Here is an 18,785-nt window from a genome sequence, read left to right as displayed (position 1 = left end):
AAATTAGCTTGTATTTCAAAATAAAAAATAAGCAGCAATGCAGTTTATTGCATTAGTCATATTGAACAATTAATTTTGGAACAAATCAAATAAAGAAAGAATGTAGCAAATTTGGCTTTTTTTTCTTTCTGTTTAGACACATGGTTGAGAACAATTCATATTTTCATTATTTTTGTCTGCTTCAAACCATTTTGTCAGTATCTTAAATTTTTGTATTGTTTTATTTTCAAATTTGCTAAATATTTTCCTTGCACTCACCAATGTAACACAACTTTCATGAGCATTGATAGTAATAAAGCTAAGTTTGCACATGGCAAAATAAGGACAGTTACATGAAATGTAGCTATTTGGAGAAAGAGATATTGTGAAGTGTCTTATGTATTCTTTGAAGTCATTCTGTGGTGGATTAGACACTCCAATACTGTAAATCTGTTTGATCACGCTGTAACTTTCAGTTAGATCAGCTATACTTTCGTTATGTGCTTTCATGTACTACCAGATATTACAACTGACAAAGAGCACACATTACAGAATTAGTTTATAGATACACAGGACAAAATATAACCCTAAATGATATCCAGTGGTATAATTCATTCAGCTGTGCTGACAAAATGGATGGCTGCAGAACTGACGTGGGTAGTGAAGTCCAAGAGATCCTCCAAAAGCAAATACAGTCATATATATGAATGCCTCAAGGCTTTTTGGTAGCTATCAGTGTTTTTTCCTCGTAGTATTAAAAGGTATGGAACGTTAACCACAACACTTTAATCTTTCTGTCCCGTTTTGATAGAGGTTGGCTCTTAATGTTGTCTTTTTTCCTTTTTTTTTTTAAAGAAAAACTTTTAACTTTTTTCTATTTAATCTCCTTATTGCTGATCAGTTGCATGTACATATAACTCTGAAAGCTGATCCTCTGTCACATCACTGAGTTTCTGCTATGATGGCCAGCATGATATTCATATTGAGAAAGAAACTGTAAAAGAAGATGCTGAATTCTTCCATCAGGAGAAATAAGGATTGCCAAAGAACCTGTATCTGCTGAGATTGTTCTAGATTTTCTCTATGCTGTTTTGCAGTGAGCTGTTGCTAAAAATCCTGTACGCATTCATACTAACTGTATGGCATTATGGTATCAGTGTCATGGCTGGGTGAGCGTTTCAAGTGAGTGTGCCTCTTGCTACTGGCGCCTGCCGGTGTTAGGGTGATTATCGGGTTCTGTGTAGGCTGAATCTCTGCTATTATTTTTTTTTCCTAATATTGCCATATAATTTGGAATTACTATAGTAGAGAGCTAATGCCTGGCTAGTCAGTCTTAAGAACAAATGCCGCAGCGAGCAATACTTCCATGATCGTGTTCTGCTCTGACTGACCTTTAACTCATTACAGGCTGACTTGTGCAAGGGTAGAGAAGAGTAGGAATTCACGAGCATATCTTTGTGTTGTGGAAGACAAGCAATCTGATTTTTTACTCCTTAGTCCAGCGGGCTGATGTGGACTGTCTTCTTTGTGTTGGGTTAGGTGGATGCACCTAGCCGACATCCAAAATACGTGGTGTTCTCCCATGTTCTCGCTGTAATCTCACATTAAAAAATGAGCAACTTCATGTTTACTGCTTTTTGATGAGCAGAACTTGCTCGCTGTAGTACACCATAACCTAACTGAGTGGACCTGGCTTAGGGGATACAGTATAACTGAATGTAATATTTAAAGACTTATCAGAATAGTCGGTTTGCTCTATGTTAAACAATCCGCTGCCCACCAACAAGCAGTAATAAAATCCCAGCGGTAAATGCCATAGACACATGGATGTCGCTGTAGGAATCCAGATAGCAGAGGGTAGAGACAAAATGAGACTTGTACAATGGTGGGGTAGTTTGAGAGCTATTGAGAAGGAAGTAAAAAGACGCTAGTGAGCCAGCTAAGCAGTTTGTTCCAGAAATTTGCCTTCATTGGTTTAAACTTCACGTTAAAATTACATTTTTATTGTTACAACACTGACACATCTTTACGAGGAAGTTAATAGGAGGGAACAATCTTTCAGCAAATTAAATGAAAGGCTAGTATTTCCAGCTGACATGTGTGAAACTGCTGCTACATTCCTTGCAGTGGTGCTTAGAGAAATAAATGAGCAAGTATTCATTATAATCGAGGCTTAATGGTATCCATATGCTATATATCTTGTAATGGTGCTCATGTTGTGTGGTTTCTGCGTAGTATAAAAAAATTGAGTATTAGTCTGTCAAAGGCCCATTAATGTAAATGTCTTGATTCAATACTTAGCCTTGGTGAGGCTCATGTGTTTCAAATATATCCCAGCAAATTGTGATTGGTGCAGCAAATCTGACAGTCTTTCTGGTTGACCTTCCAGGTCGTCCATTTCATGTCATACAGCATACTTTCTAGATAATGAAATCTATTGGAACAAAGAAGATTTATTAAAAGTTTTTCATTTTGATTTTAATTCTTTTGAAATTAATATTTTGTAACAGACATTAGAATGTGCAGTCTTTCAGCAATGTTGTTTCACATCATGTCATGATACTCTACTGAGGCCGTAAATAACCTATTTGCTCTATCTTCTACCCAGAATTCATTTTTAACTATGTTTTAGTCAGCATTGTTTTAACAGCTAATAGCTTTTGGACCTGTCTTTGAAGGCTTAAATCTGTCATTTTAGTATTCAGCCTGTTGTATGGTTAAGGTTGGCTGGCATCCAGGTTTTTCATGAGCAGTACAAGTTCACAAGCCTGCTTTTGAGTAACTAAACTTTGGACAGTGGTTCAAACTTGCGTCTTTTTCTCCACTTAATGAAGTCTAAACTGTCCAATTTTTGCATGATAGACTGGTTCTTCTGAATGATGTACCACAGGTGATTTGATAAGTCATACCTTAAAAATTAGAAAAGGACTCTATGGGCTTCACTTGCTTCCCTCCTCCTCCTATAATGCACAGGGATGGGATGCTGTAAAATTTTTATTACTATTTTCAAACAACCTTAATTCATCAAGAATGTATGATTTAGCTTTCTGTTGCTTTATCAGATGTTTTTTGGGAGGTTTCAGAAATTAAATAATCACAAAAAATAAGGCAGAAGTCATGTCATCAATCCATGTGTTCCAGTACTGAACACCTAAGCTGCACCTGTTACCCCAGACGGATGTTTGTCTAGCCGTTTCTTCAAGACCTGCAACATGGAGATGCCATACTTTTCCAAGGAAGCTGATTCGAGTGCTTCTGTGTCTTCACTATTGGGACTTTTTTGGGGTGGGTGTTATTTTCTCTGATGTCTATCCTGGAACTTAAGTATTGCACTATTTCAGTGGAAGATTTATCCCCCTTTATGTGTTGGAAGAAGAGTATTGCCATGTCTAATCTGTTATCCATTAACAAGATCACTCTTTCTCTCCTCAACCCTGGGGCAATGCTTTCTGTGTTCCTGATAATTCTTGTTACTATTCTCTAAGCTTTCTAATATTTGTCCCTGTCTTTCTTGAAATGTGGTTGGTGTCCGGTATTGGATGCAGGTCAAGGAAGGCCTTTCCATGAGTGAATAACATACGCCCTTCAGCACCTTCATTCCTCAGTTCACATTTAAGCCACGTCATACACCCCGCAACATGCCTTGTTTGCTTTTCCACTTAACAGACTGCTCACTTCTAAAACCTCCTTCCCCACACCTGCTTCTCCAAGTTTTTGGAATGCTTCTGTAGCAAATTCTAATCCTAGGCTTCATGAATTCTCCAGACTTCTTTTCCATACACATTTTTTGAGTCAGCAAAGTGCTTGTCTTCTCAGAGCAGCTCTGGTATACACTCAGCATCACTTGCACTTATTTCCCTCACTCAAGTACAACAGAAAGAGAAAACATTGGACAAAGCCATGGCATCACCACCACTTTTATGTATTTTTTGTGTTATTCTATACCATACCAGTACTTGATCCTCTGATACGGGAGACTTTATGTTTCAGTATCTTTGAAGTAAACAACCGGTTTATTTTTTCTTCTTTTACGATCCTTTGTAATTGTATAGCTTTTTGTGTGTGAGCCAGATTGGTTTGTCATTAATCAGTCATGTATTGACTAAACATGTCTTAGGTACTTCAGAGGATTAGAAAAAGACCTGCTGCTGTCCACAGAGATAGCAGCTGTAGCAGTGGTGGTTCTTTGTGCTCGCCTTTTAGGGAGGAGAAGGGAGCCTGGCCTTTTATATTCCATCCCTGCATTCAGCCACACATCAAAGACAATTTGGACTCTGGTTGCTGGCCCTTGAAGACACCCTTTGGAAATCTGCCTACCTGTAAGGGATGGGAGTGAGAAAGGGGAGCCATCTCCACTTTTGTGTTTACTCCGATCATTTTGACTTGGGCCAGGGCGTTGCTCTCATACTCCCAAATTTGTAATATAATTAGAGTCAAGAAATAAATCATTTTGATAGAGTAGACAGACTCTATTTTAAGTTACTCATAAGAGACCTAAAAATAGTTTATTTTGATGGCTTTTGAGTTCAAAGTCTCTCTGGTACCCAAAAGACAATTGTGCACCTTACCAAAAATACTTCTTTTGACTGACATTATCTTTCAAAAGTGTCAAAAAGACTAACCACTATGCCATATCTATCCAGAATATACTCCATTCCTGACAAGATCTTCATTTTAGTTGAAGAACAAGTATGGCACTTCTTACCTGATGATCCTTGCAAGATACTCCATGCTATACTATTCCAGTCTACAGCTGGAAACACAAAAAAGAAAAAAAAAAAGCTTAAAATACAGATTCTTGCACTAAAGCCATTAAAAGCAGTGAGAGATTACAAAAAACGTTGAAAGCCTTTGACCAAATGTTTTGCTGGAATTGGGACAGAAACCTGATTGTCTTAAATGCTTTATAAAACTATAACATCACTGTTCTCATTGATAATTTAAAAAAGAAAAATAGCAAGATACTTTCCCTGTGTACATTGTTTAATACGCAGAAGATTTTTCAATGTGGTTAATGAAACAGTGTGTGCTGGTGCAGGAACAAAAAGTACACATGCTGTCTCCAGCAGGATTCCAGAAGCGTGGGTTTTTTTCTGAGTCTTTGATTGTTCTTTCATTTTAAATAGTAATCCTTTCATGCTGATTTCACTTCATCCTTTATTATCTTATTTTCATTGTATTGATTAAAATCCCATTACTCTTAAAAAAAAGCTTATTTGACTACTTCATGCTAGTCCCTTTATTATCTGATAATCTGGTTTACAAAATCCTCCAAGGAATATCTTAAGTGTGGTCATGAGTATTAGCGCATGTATTGTGATTATTTTTTTAAGAAGTACTTTTGGAAGCAATGTTTGGTACTTCTCATTTTTCTGCTCTGCCAAGGTAGCGTAGGTCTTTCAGCCTTTTTCAACTCTATTGAATTATTAGGTAATTGGATGGAAAACTCCTTTCCTTCTTCAGAATATTCACTACTTTAAAGTGTCATTGTATCATAATTTAAAACATGGATTACTGGAAAAAGATTATGGAACAAAATTACTTTTTCTTTAAAAATACAAGTCTTGCCTGATCTGACTTTACTGAGTTTTCAAGGTAATGTTTGTCCTTTTTTTTTTTCCTTCTTCTCTTTATGGTATAATCGGATTGTCCTGGATCATAATTTTTAGTGCGTATCTGAGAATTAAGCTGTATTGGGCTGTGCCTTGCCATCTGAGATAGTCGGCATCCTTGGTTTCTTGTAAATAGCTCATCTATAAGATGAGTAGCAGTTGTGTAAAAGTATTTGTTGCTTGAAGTAACAAGAAGTAGATTAAAGGTGAAGTTCTGGATTTGGTGGAACACAATTGAGTAACTGATTAAATAGAGACACTACCACAGGAAAAGTGTAATGGGGATATTTTCCTCAGGTGAAAATCAGGTGCATATTAGATTATGTGGGTTTTTTTTTTTCCATCTGCCTGCTATACAGTAGGAAATATTCCTATTTAATCATACCTTAGTTAATGAATTTGGTCATATTTTAGCCATTGGTTGATTTTCCTTGATGGCACAAATAATGAGAGACTTCATTCATTTATAAATATGTGATCCAATGAAATCACATTTAATGTTTATTAAACCATGTTGCATTATGTTTGGAGCACAAGCATAACATTCAGAATCAGAAACTGATAAATAGCATGGATATCTTCCACTAGCCTAGTGATATGCCTGAAACTAATGTCATTTGAGAAAAATAGGGATAGCTCTTTATCGTTAAATTGACTGGATTATACTGAATAATATGTATCTTCTATAAATGTATAAAGCGGGGGGAAAGGAATCTGTAAATTGCATGTAAATAAATACTTCTTTTCTTTAAAGTAATTGACTTTAATCTTGATTTTCAAATAGTTAATAGGCTTTGAAGGATAAAACTGTGCATAAGCAAATGTGTCATGTGCTGGGAAAAGAAACCAGAACAGTCTTTTTTCTACATGGTATTAGTGATTTCCAGAAAGAGAACCAGTTCCCAAATCTGAATGGTGTTAATGGAAAGGATTTATACAGTGATACTGGTGTTTCAGTCAGGCTGCAGGGATTCCCTGTATTCATATTAACCTGTCGTCTCTACAATAATTTTAATGACAGTTACAGGATTTTAATGCTTGATCGGTGCCTGTTGAAGCCACCAGGAGTCTTTCTGTTGGCTGTGAGTAAGGATCAAGCCCTTAGTGACTGGCACTGGGGAAAACAAATGTTTATCTGATCCCAGAACAAATGGATTTATATGACACAGCAATGTGTGGGTAAAGAGGAAGGAGAAGATTGAAGCAGACTGGAAAAAAGGGATATTTATACTTTTCTTAAAGCATTCGTCAAAACAGATTATGTCTTTAGTAACACTCGTCTGAAAAAGACTACTTCAGGGTTTTTTTATCTGAAAAAGCTGTCCCTTTCAGTGAACCAGAATGCCATTTCAGTAGTGTTTCATACAGCTGTCACAGCATCTGTGAAAGCAGATACTGAAGAGAGAGGTTTCCCTCGACAACAGTGGTGTCTCTGTATTGTACATGTTTAGATTGATACACATATCTGTAAATGCATATGCAAGTGTAATTTATGGCATTTGTAAGTTAATGTTATATCAGATGAGTATCACAGCTGCAAGTCTTGTGACAAGCTGTCCAGTATCTGAAACCACTGTTGATCCAACAGCTGTGATAAAAGGAGAAATAATTGACTGTCAGTCAGAAAGCCGTTGGCGTAGGCTTCTTGCAATGAATGGTAGCTACGAAACTGCTTAAAACAGACCTTTGCAACTTGTCAGCCAATTATTTTTAATAACGGAGCCATGCAGTTAGTGTAATGATTTTGATTCTCACTTCAAACATTTAATGGTACCACATGCAATGTCAAGCACAATAAATGTGACTAAATGCTTTGAAAGACTTTTAACTTAAATGACTGTGAATCCACTTAAAATATTTTCTTGACAGGAGAAGCTAATAAAAGCTAATTGAGTCAGAAAAGCAAAAGATTAAAAACACTTTTTAAAGTTACCATCTGGTAAGGAATGAATATGATCTGTATAAACAAGAGTGATACAGATATATTTAAAATTACTGAGATTGAGGTTAGGATGATGTAGAGTATTATAAAATTACTGTTGGGAAGTGGGAAAGTGGGAATTAGTGGCTGGGAGGTTTCATACAGCCTGTCACTTGCCATCCGTTGCTTTGATGCTTTGAATATTTACCGTCTCTGAAAAGTCCTCATCAGACTGAAAAGACCGAATACTCAGATTTTGTCCTGTCCAGAAGATCAGTAGTGGCTTTCCTTGAAAAAGTGACTCCTCCTCTTCTGATAGAGAAGCCATTGTTTTCACAATATTTCAGTACACTAATATTCTTGATTGGGTTGTGACTGTCCTTAACCTGAACTGGAGGTGACCACTGTTGGAGGATCTCCATCACAGAAATGCATCTTGCTGCTTTCCACTTGAGGCTGTGTGGAGAAAACTGAAAGATCTCAAGTGACTGGCAATAGAGGGAAGGATATCTGGTAACACAGAAGTCGATTGGGAGAGCAAGAGGAGAGTTGTGGGGCCAGAAAAAAAGAACAGCAGCAAAAAAAAACAATAAACACATCAAGGAGAAAAAAGAAATGGGGAAGTTACGGGTTCTAGCACCAATTCTCCACGCTGTTTCTATGTTACCTAGTCACCTCCAAATGCAAACTGCCCAACACTCATCGTCATAACAAATTATTTTACAGACAAAGGAAATTGCTAATGTTTATTTGCACTTGGACAATGCACTTGATATGACACAAGAACAATTTAGCAAAGCTTGAATATCAGTTATTAGTACAGGAATTCTGCTGTGGGATAGAAACTCACTGAAGTCAGAAGCTAATGAACTAATCAGGGTGGAGGGGGGATTTATAGCAAATCCTCAGCAGAAAAAAGAAGATAACCTAAAAGTTGAATGTTGGAAAAGTGATATAAAACTGGGAGCAGAGTCTTATAGAGAGATATACTGGGCAAAGTAGATCAAGAGTGCTGATTGCCATGGCTATGGTGGTTTAAGGCAGCGAACACTCTTATCTAATGTGAAATGTAAAGTTCTGAAATAAGCTTTAGACTTAAACAAACAAAGTTCATCTTGCAGTATTAAAAGGCATGGCAGAGAGGAAGAGAACATATATAAACAGTGTTTCTCATGGACTCTTCCAAAATTCTTAATTATTTTTCTTCCCAGTGAATCTGTTAAGAAGGTGTTTTCCATTGGCTTCTCAGAACCAGAATATTTGGAGTTTTTCTTGCTTTGGTTTTTCTTTTTTGGAGGCGGAGGGGCTTTTTGTTTGGTTGTTTGGTTGAGTTTGGTTTTGGGAGGTTTTTTAGACTGTCACTAACACTGAGTTATAGCAGTTGCTACAATAGGGAATTTCATTCTAATACCTTCTTCTTTTACACCGTCTAACTTATTATTGCATGGATGGCAGAACTGTAGACTTCTATTCATTTCCTGTTATTTTCACTTTTCTTTGGGGACCTGATTAAAAGTAGTCTATGCTGGTACTTATTATCTCTAGCCTTGCTCTGTTGTGTTGTATTCCCTCTTGCTTCTTTAGCCCTTGGAAATTGATTAATTAAACCCTTAGTGCAATAAAGTAATAGGAAACATGAATTGTTTAGTTTATTCATTAGTGTGTTGTGGGAGACGTGTAGGTCTGTGCTGTGCTCAGATAACTTTTATCAGAAGTGATTACAGTAATGAGTACAGTTTTAGTACAGTTTTAGATGGTGACACTGAAAATTACCTTTAAACACTTGACATGTCTCATAGTGACATTTCAAATCATGTACTGCTTGGCTACTAATTGTCTCTCCCTGTCTCACACTCCTCCACGTGGCTGCGTACGTGTGAGCTTACTGCTCTGTTGGTTTGCCGCAGGGTGCCAGTTCCACAAGCTTTGATGCCCCTTTAGAGCACCAGTAACGTGAAAAGTGTCACAGGGCAGACAGCCATAAGGAAAGGATTGTACGAACCCTGCCACTAAAGTCCTAAAGAAATTCAGTGTTTTTCCACAGAGAAATGCTGCAGGAATTTGACATAAACGAAGCAGCCCAACAGTCTGAATGGACTGGTGAGAATAAGATACTCTGATTATTTTAAGCATCAATAGACACAGTATCGCTAGATCCAGATGTTCAAAACCCATGTATCAGATCACGAAAGAAGTATCCCAGGGTGTCTGGTGGTGTTCAGAGCCTGTGGAAGAGGTGTTTTATTTTTTATTCTTAGCAGCTGACAGGCTTCAATGTGTACAGTAAAGCCTGATCTTCCCACAGGCAATTTCACTGGCTTTTGCTTATTCTCTGCTGCTCTCCAGAGGCAGATGAGATTGTCTTCTCTTTGTCTTGGTTCTCTCTGGCATTTTGGTCTCCACCTGCGTCTTGGTTCCTCCTGCTCCCTCTGCCACTCTTTCCATTCGCTTCAGTATCCACTCACTTCAGTATTTCCCCAGGACACATCATTACTCTGACCTAATCATGAGCAAGTAGTTTTCACCACAGAGGAGCTGGTCCTGTTGCCATGACAGTGACTTTGATGGTGGTGTTGAACAGTGTCTTTTTTTACTGAGTGAAGAGTGCTTAGGGGGGTTTCATGGACTATGACTTGGATGTGGAGCAGACATAATTCTCTAGCCTCCTCTGTGTGTTTATATGCACACTTCTCCAACACCTCCTCCACCACTGACTTGATCCTTCAGGGAGGCGAGGACCTGTCCTGGCAGAGGCCACAGCACAGGTTGATACTGGAAATTTCATGCTTCATGTACCTTCTGTTTCCTTCCCGCTTTTACATTAACAGCGCTCTTCAGTCTTTTGCTGTTCTGTGCAGTTTCAAGAGAAATCCCCTGTCGGATGGTCATCTTGAGGAAGATCAGCCCACTTGATAGCGTTCCATGATTGTTGAGCATTTTAACCTTTTGCCTGCAAGTACAGTAAGGAGATAGTGACCATTCTAGGACAGCTTTAAAGGTCTCTGCGTAGGTTTCCTTACAAAGGTGAAAGGCAAAAATGTTGGGAGATGGAGAACTTTTGTTCTTGAAAAATTTAACCACAGACAGTGCAGCTGATGTGCCTAGGTACTGTAGGGTCTCTAAAACAACGTAATCTTCAAGAACCACAAAGCTATTCTGACTGGTCCCGTCTTCCTAAAATTGACAAGGGAAGCAAAGAGACTGTTTCCTCTTCTCCTGCCCTTTTACAGATGGATGTCCCTGTAATGTTTGGATTGGAAAATGTGCCGCGTACATTGTCTTTGAAGGACCTGATGAACCTCATGGAGAAAAGCAGGGATCTTGTTTTAAGATCTGTTTCATATTAGCATCTTTTTGGAGCTGTGCTGGTACTTTCTCACACGATGAATGGTCAACCACAGCAATCTGACTTTTCCTACTCTCATTTCTAGCCAGATGATGATGTGCATGTGCCACCAATACAAATGGATGCATCTCTTGTATTGGCAGAACTGAAGTGGCCAGGAGGTCAGCATGTATTAATGCTGACGCTGCATATGACTAGGCAAATAGACAAAATTAATGTTCTTAAACTGGCAGCTCTTGAGGCTACACCTCTTCATTATCTCACTTGTTACAGTAAAAAAAAAAATTGTGTTCTGACATTACAGCGTAGAATTTTTTTTATTCCCCATCGTACTGTAAAATCGAGTAACCACTTTTGTTGTTAGTCTTCATGCTGCAGTTGCTGATGGTACTAATTCACTGTCTGCCTCCCCCTGCTAAGTCAGCATCCCTAGAAATCACCTCCCCAGGTAATAGCTGGTATCAGTCAGTCTTCAGAGAGGGCAGCTCAGCTGAGCAGGAAGCTGCCAGCTGGGCAATGATTAGGCAAGGGCAGTAGTTACACATTCATTGTCACAGCTGAAAAATTAACTGCTCTTAGCGTTTGCCTGATGATTCTCCTAACAAAGAGGAATAAAACAGACATAAAAAACTACCGCATAGGCTAGCTAGCTGATTTAAGTCTCTTTTTCTGCTGTCTCCAGCTGTCGAGACATTGTGTGAGAGACGCTTAACCAGATTATAATAATTTTCCGTTCTCGGAAAAGGGATACTGTGGAAAAGTCAGAGCTCCAGCAGGAGTCTGTCTGCCTTCGTTGATGCTGTCTGGGGGGAGATAGGGACCACATAGGCCTGCAAAAAGTTAATTGCCATTTATTGGAAGTTGGACAGGAAGGTGTTTCACGCTTGCTACTGGGGCTAGAAGTACACAGCTACTGTGCTAGCCCTGTCACGGGTTCCCCCATTTGACTTTGTCCACAAGGTGCTGTCCTGGCAGCTCCTGCCACAAGGCTTGGGTGGAAGAGTTGAGTACCAGTGGTGTACTCAAACATGGGATTTCTGTGTTCCTGTCTTTCTTCTGTCAAATGGGGTACGGATGATTTGCCAGGTATGGGGAAAACAAACACACATTAAATATCTTTGAAGTGTTAACAAATAAATCATCTATTTCAGTGCTTGTGAAGACAGGCCCTTACACCAAGATCCCATATGTTTGTACTCTTGGGGGCAGGGGGTGAAGGAAATTTAAAAAAAAACAAAAAAATCTTTTGAGCATGTAATTTATCAAATACAATAGTTGAAACTTTAGCAAGCATTGCCTGTGTGCTCCATGGTTGGGGTTTTTTTGTTTGTTTTAAAAAGTATGAACCTCTAATAAAATAATTTCATTCTTCATCACAGCTTCTTTATAAATTAAATCATAAACTATAGTTGATTAGCATTGCTAGTTAGCTGCAATACTAAAAGGAGAAAGATGCAGCACAGGAGTTTGAAGGGAGCCTCTTCTGAAAAGTATCAACAGCAGATCACCCTTTAACTTCCCTGGTTCGGTCTATAGTATTGGATTTAGCTTCTCTCTTAGCGAGTTGTTAGCAAGGGATGTGTGTCTAATGATCAGCATTGGTTTCTGGGAAGAGAAGAAGCTGCTCTTCATTTATTTTTGTGACACATTGACAAATGGTTCCATTCAGGGCAAAATAAAAAATCATTCTTATGAAAGCGTTTTCAGATGTGGCAATCCTAAATAATGCATGAAACATTAGATATTCTATGAAAATGACCTCTGAGTATCATCCTTTTGGCTGCCACAGTGACTCCCTTAGCTAGGGGATCACAGTATGCAACTATAGTATCCATGAAATATTTTTTCCCATTATTTGCTTATTTTTATGTTGGGGTGTGTGTCACAAAGTATATTTAGAACATATTAATTGTTTGGGTTTGAGTTCATTTGTTTGCGTAGGAAATGCTGAAAGCAATTAAGGTTTATTTAGCATTTTGACGTATTTCGTGTCATCTATGGCTCTATAGCAATTTAATCTTTTAAATATATTTTGTTTAAAATGAGAAATAGATACTGAGTATGTAAATGAAAACCTGACCCTTTACTGACCTCTTTTCATTTGTTCTAAGGAGACTTAGTTGACTTAATTAAATTAAAATATTGTTATGAAAGACTGGTAGTGGCAGAAAAGAAATAGACTGAAGGCTTTTGCAATGTATAAACACTTTATTAGAAATGCAGTGACTGGCCATTATGTAGTTATACTGACTTTTTATAAAAGGAAGACATTTGTTTAAAAAAAAAAAAAGTCATCCAAAATGGAATGTTCCCTTGGAGATTTTTCTCACTGGATTGAAATATGGCAGAGAAAATAATACTAAATTGACATGTATTACATCTATGAGAGAAATTTTGGACATAATGCATTGTGTTAACTTATTTTACTAATCCACAATATGTGGCACCGTCTGTATGGCTTTGCTTGGCTAGGTATAGAAGATTCATGGACTTTGAGGTATCCTTTTCATATCACAGTACTGCAGAAAGGTTTTCTATATTTATTCTTGTAGTTTAATCTGCCAAAAGTTATCTTGCAGTATTTTATAAAAATGTCATGCAAATGTGGCCAGCACAAAAAAGGACCATTAAAAATAAATTGTGAGATAGGAAAAAACTTATTTTATAATTAAAGAATTAAAAATACAACATTACGAAGTGTTTATCTCCAGTCCTACTTTTTGTTATATATATTAGCCTGTAGAGAGTTAAAAAATTCATCTGATACCTGTGAAGCTAATTGAAATCTTGGGGAGATTTGGGCACCTGGCAAGGCATAACTGTAAGTGAGACTGGTCTCCCTGGGTTTACTACGTAAAGGGAGAGACTTCATCTTTAGCTTAATGTCCTGGTTTCAACTGGGATAGAGTTAATTTTCTTCCTAGTAGCTGGTACAGTGCTGTGTTTTGGATTTAGGGTGAGAACAATGTTGGTAACACACCGATGTTTTAGTTGTTGCTCAGTAGTGCTTACACTAGCCAAGGACTTTTCAGCTTCCCATGCTCTACCCACTGAGAATGTTGGGGGTGCACAAGAAGCTGGGAGGGGGCACAGCCAGGACAGCTGACCCAAACTGGCCAAAGGGACTTTCCATACCATGTGACGTCATGCTCAGTACATAAACTGGGGAAAGCTGGCCGGGGGGGGCTACTGCTCAGGGACTGACTGGGCATCGGTCGGCAGGTGGTGAGCAATTGCATTGTGCATCACTTGTTTTGTATAATCTATTATTATTATTATTATTATTATTATTATTATTATTATTATTATTATTATTATTATTATTATTATTTTCCCTTCCTTTTCTGTCCTATTAAGCTGTCTTTATTTCAACCCACGAATTTTACTCTTTTTTCCCCAATTCTCTCCCCCATCCCACGGCGGGGAGGGAGGGTGTCAGCAAATGGCTGTGTGGTGTTTAGCTGCCAGCCGGGTTAAACCACAACACTTAATCTCCTCTGTGAAGTGATTTAATTCTGTTATCTCCCTGTACTGATTACCAGGGGAGCCCCAAGGAGATTCATTTCTGTGAATACGCTTGCTGGAGTTGCACTGCTCTTGCATTTCCCCATCTTCACTCGCGGTCAGACCTGTAGCTGGTACACAGAGTCCGTGTGCTGAATTACCCAGTCTGGGTGTGGCGGGTTGACCCTGGCTGCATGCCAAGTGCCCACCAAAGCCGCTCTGTCACTCCCCTCCTCAGCTGGACAGGAGAGAGAAAAATATAATGAAAAACTCGTGGGTCAAGATAAGGACAGGGAGAGATTGTTCACCAATTACCGTCACGGGCAAAACAGACTCGACTTGGGGAAAAAGATTAATTTAATTTATTACCAATCAAATCAGGGTAGGATAATGAGAAATAAAAGCAAATCTTAAAAAACACCTTCCGTGCACCCCTCCCTTCTTCTCGGGCTTAACTTTACTCCTGATTTGCTCTACCTCCTCTGCCCCAGTGGTGCAGGCGGACGGGGAATGGGGGTTGCGGTCAGTTCATGACACATTGTTTCTGCCACTCCTTCCTCCTCAGGGGGAGGACTCCTCACGCTCTTCCCCTGCTCCAGCAGGCCGTCCCTCCCACGGGGGACAGTGGTCCATGAACTTCTCCAGCATGAGTCCTTCCTACGGGCTGCAGTTCTCCACAGACTGCTCCAGCGTGGGTTCCCCACGGGGTCACAAGTCCTGCCAGCAAACATGGCTCCAGTGTGGGCTCCTCTCTCCATGGGTCCACAGGTCCTGCCAGGAGCCTGCTCCAGCACGGGCTTCCCACGGGGTCACAGCCTCTTTTGGACGCATCCACCTGCTCTGGCGTGGGGTCCTCCACAGGCTGCAGGTGGATATCTGCTCCACCATTAACCTCCACGGGCTGCAGGGGGACAGCCTGCCTCACCATGGTCTTCACCATGGGCTGCAGGGGAATCTCTGCTCCGGCGCCTGGAGCACCTCCTCCCCCTCCTTCTTCACTGACCTTGGTGTCTGCAGGGTTGTTTCTCTCACATATTCTCACTCTGCTCTCTGGCTGCAGTTGCACAGGGGTTTTTTCCCTCCTTCTTAAATATGTTATCACAGAGGCACTACCACTGTTGCTGATTGTCTCGGCCTTGGTCAGTGGTGAGCCGGCTGGCATTGGCTCTATGGGACATAGGGGAAGCTTCTAGCAGCTTCTCACAGAAGCCACCGCTGTAGCCCCGCCCCGCCCCCTCCCCCCCCCCCCCCCCCCCCCAACCTTGCCACGCAAACCAAATACACTGGGGTATGAGCTGTGCAGCTGAATCGGATGTGGTCATAATCTTAAGGCTAAAACATGGAAAAGCGGTAATATTATGCTTTCAAAATTGTCTGAGGACCACAGGCTTCCTTGGGGGGAGAAAGCAGTGGATGATGTTTTCTTTCACAAAAAAGCTAGTAATTTTACTTTATTTCTATTTATAAGACATGTATGCTTGGGGGTTGAGACTCAAGGAGAAGCATGAAGTGCGTCCTGGGGAACTAGGAGGGGGAAGAAGGAGAAAAAAGCTGCAGGAAAGTTTGTGTGGCCTTTGCATCACCCTCCCCCTTTCTCTTGACCTCCGTTTGAGAAGGTCCCTCTCCTTCGTGGGTGCCAGAGGGGTGGCTGGTGGTGTGGAGCGAGGCAAGTGAGTCAGGGGCTGCGGGTTGGGCTGGGCAATGCTCTGCTCGTGAGGGTTCCTGTTAAAACAGGATTAAGCCCAACCAATTCCAGTTGTATTATCTGGCCAGATCCCCTTGTCCCCTCAGCACTCCTAGAAGTACCAGGCACAACCTGTGTGCTCCAACTTCAGTCTCATGGCACTGGTGAATTTAAATGGACCCTCTGTAGTGCCATGTTCTCATTTCTCTGTCGTAGCGTTTTGCATTTTCACCCACCATCATAGTTGGAGTAGCTTTTTTGCAAAAAAGATCAGCATTAGTAAAGTCCAAAGGGGCTATAGGGAGTTACTTTCACATTTAATCCTAAAACGTTTCGCAACAGTGGCTCTTGGACACTTCACATTGTTGCTGCCGGATCTCTTTTATTCTGGTCTTTCACCTTTTTTACTGGCTAAGTCTGCAGGAGGATACTGACTATTAAGTTGTGGTTTTGCATTTTGCATTAAATATTGAAATTCTGAGTCTTGCTCTGCCTCCAGCTTGTGGAGTTGTCGTGGCACCCTCCAGGAAGGTTGGGGGATAATAAACAAACTCTGCAGAGACTGAAACAGTTCTGCTCGCTGATGGCAAGAATTTTGATTTGATAAGTGTTTTGACCCTTTGAAGTATTTGTGGCAGTTTCCCTGAGGATTTGCTGTTCCTTTCAGATGAAAATTAGCTGCTGCTTTATATACATATATATAGGGGACGTAATGTAATTTTTAAAAAATCTTGCAAATATTGTTGTGCCTCTGAATTTCAGTAATTTTTTAAAAAAGAACTTTAAATATTTATATTTCCTCTGTGGTTCCCTCTCCTTGTACGTTCTGTATGTTTTAGAAGAGATAATGATCTCATACTTTCTGTTCCTATGTACAGAAGGACCAGCAGTGGTCTACTGGAAAAATACTGAGTTGAGTTACCAGCAGCCCAGGTCGATCAGGATCATATTTCCTGAGAATGAATGACAGTAGAATTACAAACACTGTATTTCAGATCTGTGGCACTCGGTGTTCAGTAACAAAGTTTATAAAATAAACAGGAAACATCATAAAACGGCGACGGTCCTGCTTTAATATGCTTTTCTGATCCAGATCCTCACTTCAAATTTCACTTAATTACATAACACTAGTTATAATAATATAGAAATAAGTTCTAAAGTTCTATTAATATTTTACAGAATTTTTTCATGGGTTTTAAGTCATATAAACAATATGATTTTAGACACGATGATTTGAGATACATTAAAATAGCGCCCTGTAAACTGAAATTATTTTAGTTCTGGTCTGGAACTTCAAACAAGTTTAAGTAGTGTGGCTTCTTCCTTCCTGAAGTGTAGAGAAGGAGTTTGTTTCTGACTCTGATGTCCATACATGACTGACACTTAGTACAGGTTGTAGTGAGTCTCAACATAGGAAAACTGAAAAATTTGTGTGACAAAGTAAATTACAAAGAGAAAGCAAGATAAAGGACTGCAGCTGATAGAAAGGGTGAGTGTCATACTCATTATGGTCTGGGAAAATCTATAGCATACCTATGGGGAGTATTTGACAGATGCTATGGTACTTCAGAAATGGGACAATATAAGTCCGCCTATCAGTTGGTAATATTCTGGGTTTATTTTTGGTGGCACTTGAGTGAGTTCCAGCAGTGCCTTCAGCTCAAGGCCAGGCAGCCAAAGGTGTTGCACCGTTTAAAGCCGTGACATTTAAGTAGGACACAAACGTGCTCTTTATTTGTAGCCTTTACTCTGCTTTTAAAGTTTAATGACTTGTTTTTATTTTGTGTGTGTGGCAGAAATGTCAAAATAATGTGTTAATATAAATAGTGGGGAAATTAATTTAATGGAGTCTTAATTTCATTATATTGGTTAAACTTCAGTTATAGATACTTGACCTTTTGAAGAAGAAATTTTAATGCAACTGAGGACTTCCATCATGATGAACTAAAGATGGGATTTCTTGGTTTTTTGCTTTGTTTTGTTTTTTCGTAATATGACTCACATTTTAACTCAGGAAGAATTCTCGATTCTCACAGTTGTGCAAGTGCTAACTGATGACTGTAGTGGCTGCTTATGTGTAAAAGTAAAATTCAATTTCTATTTATATATGTATGTGTGTGTGTTTAATGCTGTTTACAGCTTGAAAATAAGGAAGACATTCCAGTACCTAATAAGTGTATTTATATCTAACATTCATGCTAATAATATGCTGGTCTAATATGTCATTATTCACCTAGATGCTCTGGAAAGTTGGCTAGCTTTTCTTTAATTTCCGGGGTTTTTCTGAATATTGCTGCTGGAAATTTCAAGGGAAGAAAATCCACCTTTTTGTAATGAAACTTTGGCAGACTTTTCGTCCTGAATCTCAACCAGCATTAGTTTCTAGTGGGGATTTAGCAATAAATGGGCTTTGCGCTACTCTCAGCACAAAACCTGAGATTAATTTGCTGTGAAGTATCTTTAGGTCTTAATTAAAACTGAAGTTACTCATCCTGGTAAGAGTGCCCGGACAGACAATGCCTACATATCCTACTCCATTAAATTCTCAGGTATTAAGAAGGATATACTCCATGCAGTACTTTTAACTTAAAGCCTATGCTGTATATATGCAGTATTTTAAATTAATAAGCAATTGCACTGTAGAAGGAAGTGTTAGAATTGGAGAGTGTTGTGTTAAATACAGGGAAAACAGGTGAAGTATGAGAATGTTTTCTCATACTCAGTGGTTTTTGTAATGTC

The 18,785-nt window shown here is 39.3% G+C and overlaps 1 protein-coding gene across 1 annotated transcript in view; it reads left to right on the top strand.

Moving 5' to 3' along the window:
- MAN1A1 (mannosidase alpha class 1A member 1) overlaps positions 1–18,785 on the top strand; it is a 160,167-nt gene that overhangs the window by 101,829 nt on the left and 39,553 nt on the right. The window lies entirely within an intron of this gene.

Source organism: Aptenodytes patagonicus, chromosome 3, assembly GCF_965638725.1.
Source record: "Aptenodytes patagonicus chromosome 3, bAptPat1.pri.cur, whole genome shotgun sequence".
Classification (NCBI taxonomy): domain Eukaryota; kingdom Metazoa; phylum Chordata; class Aves; order Sphenisciformes; family Spheniscidae; genus Aptenodytes; species Aptenodytes patagonicus.
The sequence above is the reverse complement of the archived record's forward strand: the minus strand, read 5'-3'. Positions and strand labels throughout refer to the sequence as shown.